Genomic DNA, 10077 nt, shown 5'->3' on the forward strand with positions numbered 1-10077 from the left:
AGCTGGAGTAATTGACTATCAAACACTCTCCTCCAATTTTGAACACATTTCCTCAGTTAGCATGTTTCTGAAACATAATTTTTAGCCCCCGTAATGGCAAATGAATGCTGCTATTAAATCCTGAATGCTGCCTAAATGCACGAACCAGAGTTATTCATGGATGGCTTAAGCTGAGCTGTCTAAAATATGCACTTGATAATAAAATGTCAACATGACTAATTCTGTTTCCCATGATCGAATTTAAATCTTCATCCATTCGGGACCTCCTTCTTTCTTCTTACCCTCCCAGCTGTAATAAAACTCCAAGCTCAATCAATTATTTAGAACATTTAGAATATTGCTTACCAGCCTTTCTTCCTTTCCATTACTGTAACTCCTCAGAGCTTTAAAGATTATCAAACAGCAAATGGCACCACCCTTCTCCACCCCATTTCTGCCAGGTAGATGTGCAGGCAAAGGTGACTAGTTTTTCAATTTGTAAAATAGTTTTGAGCACCTTCTGTATGTCAGGCAGTGTAATAGGGGTAGCAGATTCAGCAGAGGATAAGGCATGCAGGGCTTTCTGCTCTTAGAAAGCTTACATTTAATTAGGGAGAAGAGCAGGTAGAGGGAAATAAAGTAAATGAATAAAGAATAAAATTTATAACATTTATTTTAATAGTGATTAAAATATGATAGTGTGATAGAGATCATGTAGGTGGTTACTTTCAATTGGATAGTCAAGTAAGATTTCTAAGGAATTGTGATCCAAGTTGAGATGCTGTTCTAGTTTGCTAATGCTGCCGGAATGCAAAACACTAGAAATGGATCGGCTTTTATAAAGGGGGTTTATTTGGTTACGAAGTTACAGTCTTAAGGACAGTGTCCAAGGTAAGTCATCAACGATTGGGTACCTTCACTGGAGGATGGCCAATGGCTTCTGGAAAACCTCTGTTAGCTGGGAAGGCACGTGGCTGGCGTCTGCTCCAGAGTTCTGGTTTCAAAATGGCTTTCTCCCAGGATGTTCCTCTCTAGGCTGCAGTTCCTCAAAAATGTCACTCTTAGTTGCTCTTGGGGCATTTTTCCTCTGTTGGCTTCTCAGGAGTAAAAGTCTGCTTTCAACTGCTGTCTTCAAACTGTCTCTCATCTGCAGCTTCTCTCTCAGCTCCTGTGCATTCTTCAAGGTGTCCCTCTTGGCTGTAGCAAGCTCGCTCCTTCTGTCTGAACTTTTATAGGGCCCCAGTGAACTAATCAAGGGCCATGCTGAATAGGTGGGGCCACACCTCCATGGAAATTATCTAATCAGAGTTATCACCCATATTTGGGTGGGTTACATCTCCATGGAAACACTCAGTCAAAGAATTACAATCTAATCAACACTAATAGGTCTGCCCACACAAGATTACATCAAAGATAATGGTGTTTTGGGGGACATAATACATTTAAACTGGCACAGATGCAAATGGAAAGAAGGTATATATATAAATATAAGGAGGCTATTACAGTCGAAGAGGAGAGTTAGCACAAAGGCCCAAAGACAGGGTAAGCTTGGCATGCATGGAGTTAAGGAAGACCCATGTTTCTAAAGGATAGTGAAAAAAGAGGTGAAGGTGTATGATAAAATTGAAGAAAAATTGGGCACCAGTTCACATAGAGGAAGCATATGAAGAACAAGGATGTGAAACTTGGAATTTATTTACAAAGCAATTGATGGCCACTGAAGAACTTTGGGAGAGCTACATGATCTAGTTTGCAGTTTTAAAAGTTCTCTCTGGCTGCACTGTGGATAATATAGGTGGGCAAGTACTGTCTATTCCAGAGACCAGGTGAGAGAAGATGACAGCTTGGATGATGGTGGTGGTAATGGAGTTAGAGGAAAGAGTGTTTGCAATGGTTTTGCTGAGGGACTGGATGCATAAAATGAATAGAAGAGAAGTAAATATAAGTTTATATTTTGGAGTTGAATAACTAGGAGAATTAAGGTACCTTGTACCTAGAAGAGGAAGCTGACTGAGAAGCAGGATTGAGTTGTCATTTGTTAGCCATGAAGGCAATAGAAGAGTCAAATCTGCCATGAGAACACGCTTCTGAAGCGTTATCTATACTATTAAATGCCACTGACAGGACAAGGAAATAAGAGTGATTGATTTAAACAGATGAAGATTCTTGGTGATCTTGACAAGACTAATCTCAGTGGGTAAACACCCTCCCCTTGTGAGAGAAACAGAGGCTTTTTGTGAAAAAGTGAAGACAGCAACTGTTGACTTCTTTCCAGATGTTTTACTGTAAGGGTGTTCAGAAGATAGATGAATAATTGTTGTCTGAGTTTTCCAAAGTTGCTATGACAAATAGCACAGAATAGGTTGGCTTGAACAACAAGCCTTTATTAGCTCACAGTTTGGGAGGCTAGAGGTACAAAATCAGTGTGTTAGCAAGTGCTTTTTCACTTATGTCTGTGGCATTCTGGAACCTTGGGGTTCCTTGGCTTGCATCTCTTTCTGCTGTTACATAGCAATCTCATTCTCTCTCCTTGTGTCTGCTCTTCAGTTTCCACTGACTTCTAGTTTCTTCCTATGAGTTTCTCTGTATAAGGCCTCCAGTTATATGTACTCAGAACCACCCTGATTCAGTTTGACCACACTTAAGTAGGACTTCAGATGATCCTATTAACAAATGAGTCCACACCTTAACTGATAATACATACTCAAAGGTTCCTACTTTCAAATGGGTTCACACCCACAGGAAAATGGATAAAGAACATGTGCTTCATTGGGGTACATAATTCATTCCACCATGATTGCATCAGGGAAGTCCTTGAATGGTGAAAGAGTACAGGGCACAGAACCAGGTGGAGGGGCTGGGCTGCCCAGGGATGTGAGGGAGGTACGGGAGGGCTAATGCTGATAATCTTTGTTGGAATCAGATAGTTAGTTTAATCTGAGTATAGACTCCTGAGCAACTGTTGTTTCTGAAATTAATATATGTTTGAGTACACTCCTTTAACAAATCAGAATGACTGCGAAAGACAAAAACAAATTGTGTTTAGCAGAAAAGAGAGCTCATTTTCTGCTGGCTTACCAGGAAGAGTCTCATAAGGCCCTTGTGCAACTGGGAACTCTAATTTCCTCTCCTAATGTATTCCATACAGGGAGCGGGTTCTCATAGCACTCTACAGGAAGAAACCCCAACTTCCCCCCTTTTCTCTCTCAAAGAGGAGAAGGAAGATTAGTGAGTTGAGAAGTAGAATCCTAGGCTCAAAACCCCTTGGGCTTTCTTTCTCTCAGATCCAGCCTGTACTCTGCTCCTTTGCCAGGCAGCAATTGTCTGTGTTTCTCTATTTATGCCTGTAATTGAATGCATATGTTTAAGTCCAATTATTTGGAGATACAAAGCCACACTGTCCATTTAACAGTATGTTTATCATGAATAAGACTGATATCAACATGTCTCTCTCTTTTGTCCTATATCTCAATTGGCTCCAAACTGAGTAAGGGAAAACATAATTATTATTTACTGCTCCCCCAGTTCAGTATATTGCTTTACCTTCAAGACCCATGGGAATTGGGGAGTATTTACAACTAGGAAGAGAATAATGTGGTCTAGTGTTTCAGATTCTTAAAAAAATTGCTCTTCTTCTTGGCCATTTCTATGTGGGAATTCCTTTTCCAATCAGCAAGGCTTTCAAGGAAAACAACACATAATTAGAAAGCTTACTGAGAACATTTTTCTATGGATGGAGAATGTTTGTTTTTGAATCAGTGCATTCTTTTCACTTTCTTATACAATGCAAATATAGCACACATCTCTATTCTTCTTCTTAAAAATAAAATGGAAAAACAAGATAAAGAAAAATTTTAAAAAATTATTCTCAAATTTCATCACTTTTAAACAATAACTTTTTTCCAATATCTTCATCCTTTTATCCATGTGCATTTTTTTCTAGGTATTCTAAGGAAAATAAATGTGAATGGGGAAAAATATAAACAGTCTGAGGATAATGACTCATAGAGAATCTTAATAACCCAGAATGGATCATGAAATATAATTTCCAGCAATTATATGACAAGGCAGACTGTGAAAATAATATTCTAAAATGATGCTGACTAGTTTTGAGTTGAAAAGCATAAGCAGGATACCAATAAAGTGGATATTGTGACATACCATTGGGTATATGAAAATGACCCCATCGTTCGAATCATAATTGCACTCTGGTTGGCATGCCAGGAAAAATATGATTTCTGTAAATATGCCTGGGCTGATCTGAGTCTAAAAGACTGATTCTATCACCTGAAGTACCGTGGGATAGGGACACTGGGCAGTCATGGAGGTGTGAAACTGCCCATTCAGGGTGGGTCTTAATTAGATCACTAGAGTCCTTAAGGGAGCTGAGAGCCCACACTGGACAGGTAAGGAATGACCACCTGTCTGTGACAACACCTTTTTCATCTGCAGACTCATGGTCTTGGAAAATTTCTCCCAAGAGAGTTTGGCATAAGGAAGTTTGGACCACTCTATTCCTACATGGTCATCCCAGTTATTTAAAGGGTGATGGAGAGGATGGGGAAGAGGAGGACATGGGCAGCTCTTTAGTATTTTACGTGTCATGAATTTTTTTGCATTTTTGCATCTTTGTTGGAGAAAAGAGTGAGTCTGACTCTTAGTGACTATCCTGGTTATATACCCCAAGATAGGCTATGTTCTTTTAATCCAGTCTTGAGGTTGCAGACTTATTGTTGGTGGGACCTTTTGATTAGATTGTTTCCATGGAGGTGTGACACACCCAACTGTGGGTGAGACCTTTTGATTAGATTATTTCATGGAGGCGTGAACCTGCCCATTCAGGGTGGGTCTTAGTTAGATCACTAGAGTCTGTAAGAGAGCCGAGAGCCCACACAGATGCCTGGAGATGCAGACAGGGAGACGTTTGGAGTTGCTAAGCTAAGAGATGAAGCCCAGAGTTTGTCCCAGAGAAGCTAAGAAAGGACCTCCAGAAACTTAGAGATAAACCCCCGGGAGATCCAAGCAAGGATGCACAGGAGCTGAGGGAGAGAAACCAAGAGAGACAGAAGCCCAGAGATGTTTTGGAGAAAGCCATTTTGAAACCAGAACCTGGGAGCAAAGGACCAGCAGACACCAGCTACATGCCTTCCCAGATGACAGAGGTGTTCCGGATGCCATCAGCCTTTTCTTCAGTGAATGTATCCTCTTGTTATGCCTTTGTTTGGACACTTTTATGGTCTTAGAACTGTAAATTTATGACCTATTAAATCCCCTTTATAAAAGCCAATCCATTCCTGGCATTTTGCATAATAGCAGCTTTAGCAAACCAGAATAGTGACTTAAAAGAGACAATAAGGATCCAGGAACTGTGCTTCTCAGAATCCCTTTCCAAATGTAGTTCTGGGTGAGAGTCAATTAATGAAAGAAGCTTGCAGGGTATTTGGAGAGTGGAGATGAAGATGAAGCCAGCATTCTTGGGATGTGGTTGCAGCCAGGTGTTGTCAGGCATGAGGTTTGCAGCTGCCTCCAAAGGAGCTTCTTGGAATACACTAACATTGCTACAGCAAGGTGAGATCAGTGATTGTGCCTTCCCAGCCCTTCTGGTTGTTGGATTAGCCTCCATTTCCCTGTATTAAAATCATTCTGCTCTTTGGCCAAAATACCTCCCTAAAAGTTCTATTTCTCCAATTTCTATACTGAAGATGATGGAAGGTGAAAGCAATAATTGTCTAACCCTTTCACTGCTAATATAACAATATTTCTATAAAAGCTTTTTATGTGAATTTGGAAAAGCATCTCCATAAATTCGCTGAATGACCTTAGATAATTTAGGGATGGTTTTTAACACTTTTTCTCAATCAGAAAGTAAACTAGCGAAACTGTCCTTTTCCATTAATGCTATCATTTATATTTATAATGCTGAAATAATTTGTCCCCTAGAAATTGGAAACTTCTGTTAGTGGAAGAACATACAATGGGAACCCTCAAATGGGATCCTAACTTGTTGAAGTAAACACACCTTTAGGAACTCCACATTTTGTTTCTTTTCTGCTCTAGTTCTATTTATTATGTGGAATCCAAGTCCACAGGTTGGTGTTGTCACTATTTTTTATTTAATGTTATGATAAGTGTATGGTGATAACTCATTGTGGCTTTAATTTGTGTGAAGCCATAAACCAGAGAAGTCATAAATTCCTAGATATAACAAAAGAAAAACTCACCTTGTATGTGCATCTTAAAGCACATGTGCATATTTCCAAGTCTGATAGCTATCTTTACTAAACTACTCTGCTACATATCAGCAACTTCAAAGAAATGTATTTATGATCTTGCAAATCGCGACTGTGCTCTGTCCTTCCTTGTTCTTGCTCCTGTAACCCTCTGTAAACCCTAGTTGGTGCAGAGTGCTACTGAACATCCTGTGGCCAGCCAGGACCAGCCTCCTGATCTGTAAGTTCTCTAATAAACTGTTATGATTTTGCTCTATGGAGTGACCTCCTTCAATTTTCAGACTTAAGTGACCATCAAACTTGTCAGAACCTATTCTGTGGGTTCACAGCCAAATAAAATTGCATTCCCTTCTTGGCTAATGATAATGAATAACTTTTCATGTAATTATTGGCCATTTGTATATGATCTTCAGTGAGATGTTTGTTCATGTTTTTTACCTATGTGTTTTCCACTTTTGAGTTTTGAGAGTTTGTTATGCATTCTAATTTTAAGTTGTTTGTCGGTACTAAGGATTGAATCATGTCCCCCACATAAAGCATGTTCAGGTCCCAAGCCCTGGTCTTGTGAGTGTGAGCCCATTTGTAAATTGGATCTTTGAAGATGTTATTAATTAAGGGTGCCCAAAATGAATAAGGGTGGGCCTTAATCCAATATGGCTGAAGTCCCTAGAAGCAAAAGGAAATCAGACACAGAAGAAAATCCACAGGGAGCAGCCGGAAGCCAGAAGTCAACAGAACTGAGAGGAGAAAAGAGAAGATGCTACCATGTTGTTCTAGTTTGCTAATGCTGCAGAATGCAGAACACCAGAGAAGGATTGGCTTTTATAAAAAGGGGGTTTATTTGGCTACACAGTTACAGTCTTAAGGCCATAAATCGTCCAAGGTTAACACATCAGTAATTGGGTACCTTCACTGGAGGATGGCCAATGGCATCCAGAAAACCTCTGTTAGCTGGGAAGGCACGTGGCTGGTGTCTGCTCCAAAGTTCTGGTTGCAAAATGGCTTCCTCCTGGGACATTCCTCTCTAGCAAGCTTGCTCCTCTTCAAAACATCACTCACAGCTGCACTGAGTTCCTTCTCTTTGAGTCAGCTCATTTATATGGCTCCACTGATCAAGTCCCACCCTGAATGGGTGGGGCCATGCCTCCATGGGAATATCTCATCAAAGTTGTCACCCACAGCTGGGTGGGGCACATTCCAAGCAAATCTAATCAGCACCAAAACGTCTGCCCCACAAGACTACATCAAAGATAATGGCGTTTGGGGGACACAATGCATTCAAACTAGCACACATGTACATTGCCGTATGATAGAAAAGCCAAGAAGCCCCAAAGATTTCTGGCCACTCAGAAGATTCCAACCCCAGGTGGAAGTAAGGCTTCTAGTTTCTGAAACTGTGAGCCAATAAATTCCTGTTTTGAAGCCAACCCATGTATGATATGTGTTCCAGCAGCCAGGAAACTAAAACAGTTCAACATGTGATTTGCAAATATTTCCTCCCAATCTGTCACTCATCTTTTAATCCTTTTTCACTTGGGCTTCCAAAGAACAAAGCTTTTTTTGTTTTTGGTAATTTTTTAAATTTTTGATGAGGTCTAAATTATTAATTTTTCCATGTATGGATTACAGTCTGTTGTTCTTGCTCAAAACAGGCTAACCAGATGGCAATGAGACCTTAAACCATGTCACATGAGAACCAACAGCACTAACTTGAAACAAAAGAAAAGACATGGGGGCGGGGCATGTTTATAACTTTTATATCTGTGAAGTGTTGAGTATTTAGACTTGCTTTACATGATGCCTCAGAACAAATTTGGTACTGGAGGCAGAAGTTGCAGGGCAGATTTGTGTGGACATAAAGATAGAATTTTCTAATATTAAAGACTTTTCATTAATGGAATGAGGTGCCTCAGGAGATAATGATCTTTGGATCATTGAGATTTTCTTTTTTATTTTTACAAAATGTTTCTGATGTCAAGCCTAAGAACTAATTGTTCAGCCCTAGATCCTCAAAGATTTTAGCCTATGTCTTTTAAAAGCTTTATGCTACATATTTTACATTTAAGTTCACGTTTCATTTTGAGTTCATTTTTGTATTTTGTATAAGGATCAAGTAAACATTCCTTTATTTGCCTGTGTGTGTCCAATCATTTCAGCTCCATTTGTTTTAAAGGCTATACTTTCTCTGTTGAAATGCTTTTGCTCTTTTATTAAGAATCAGTTGAGCATAAATGAGGGTTTATTTTTGTATTCTCTATTCTGTTCTATTGATCTATGACTCTATTCTTCTACCAAATCTACACCATCTTAATTACTATAGCTACATCATAAACCTTAAAATTTGGGAACCACTGACATCTTTACTAGGTTGAGTTTTCCAATCTATGCACATGATATGCCTCTCCATTTATTTAGGTCTTTTCTGCTTTCTTTCACCAGAATTTTGCAATTTTCATCTTAAAGATCCTAAACATGTTTTGTTATATATATATCTATATGTTTAATCATGTTAGGAGTTATTGTAAATGAAATTGTGTATAATTTTTTATACTTTGCTAGTTTCAGTTTGTTAATATTTTATTGACCAAAATAAGTTCACAAGAGATACTGTTTGGTCTGTATTTTTCTTATTTTGTACTTATTTTTTTCTGGTTTTGGTATCAAGGCAATTCTTGACTTACAGAATGAGATGAAATGTCCTTCATTTCCTGTTGTCTAGAATAGATCATAGCATTGGGGTTAATTCTTCTTTCATGTTTTGTAGAATTCTCCAGAAAAACCCTCTGGGCTTGGAAATCCAACTATGCTGTTCACAGGAGACATATATTAGATTTAAAGATGCAAAATCATTGAAAGTAAAATGATGGAAAGGAGAGACATCAGAAAAACTTCAATTATACAAGAGCTGGAGTGCTTATAATAATATCAGACAAAGTAGACTTTAAAACAAAAAATTTTACTAGAGTTAAAAACAAACATGTTGTAACAACACAAGTGTCAATCCATCAGAAAGATATATCAATTATAAACACAGAAGCAACTAATAACAGAGTCCCAAAAACAAACATTTTGTAACAACACAAGTGTCAATCCATCAGAAAGACATAGCAATTATAAACACAGAAGCAACTAATAACAGAGTCCCAAAAACAAACATTTTGTAATAACACAAGTGTCAATCCATCAGAAAGACATAGCAATTATAAACACAGAAGCAACTAATAACAGAGTCCCAAAAACAAACATTTTGTAACAACACAAGTGTCAATCCATCAGAAAGACATATCAATTATAAACACAGAAGCAACTAATAACAGAGTCCCAAAATGTGCAAAGCAAAAATTGACAGAATTGAATAAGGAAAAGAAAATCAACCATAATAGTTGGAGACTGCTATACCCCACATTCAATAATGGATAGAACAACAAGGCATAAGATCAGCAAGAAAGTGGAAGACTTGAACAACACTGTAAGAAAAACTACACCTAACAGACATCCATAGAATACACCACCCAAAAAATAGTAGAATGCACATTCTTATCAAGTGCACATTGAGCATTCTCCAGGATAAACACATGGCAGGACATGCAACAAACTCTATAAATTTAAAGGGAATAAAATCATACAAAGCAAATTCTCAGAAATCATTGGGTAGAAATTAGGTATCAATAACCAAGATTTTGTCATTCCACAAATATATGCAAATGAAACATTATTCCCAAATAATCAATGGGCAAAATAAATCATGAGGGGAATTAGAGAACACTTTAGGATAAATGAAAATGAAAACAGAACATATGGAAACATATGGGAATCTGCTAAAGTATAACATCTGTTATAAAAAAAGAAAGCTTTAAATAAATAACAT

Source organism: Choloepus didactylus, chromosome 10, assembly GCF_015220235.1.
Source record: "Choloepus didactylus isolate mChoDid1 chromosome 10, mChoDid1.pri, whole genome shotgun sequence".
Taxonomy (NCBI): Eukaryota; Metazoa; Chordata; class Mammalia; order Pilosa; family Megalonychidae; genus Choloepus; species Choloepus didactylus.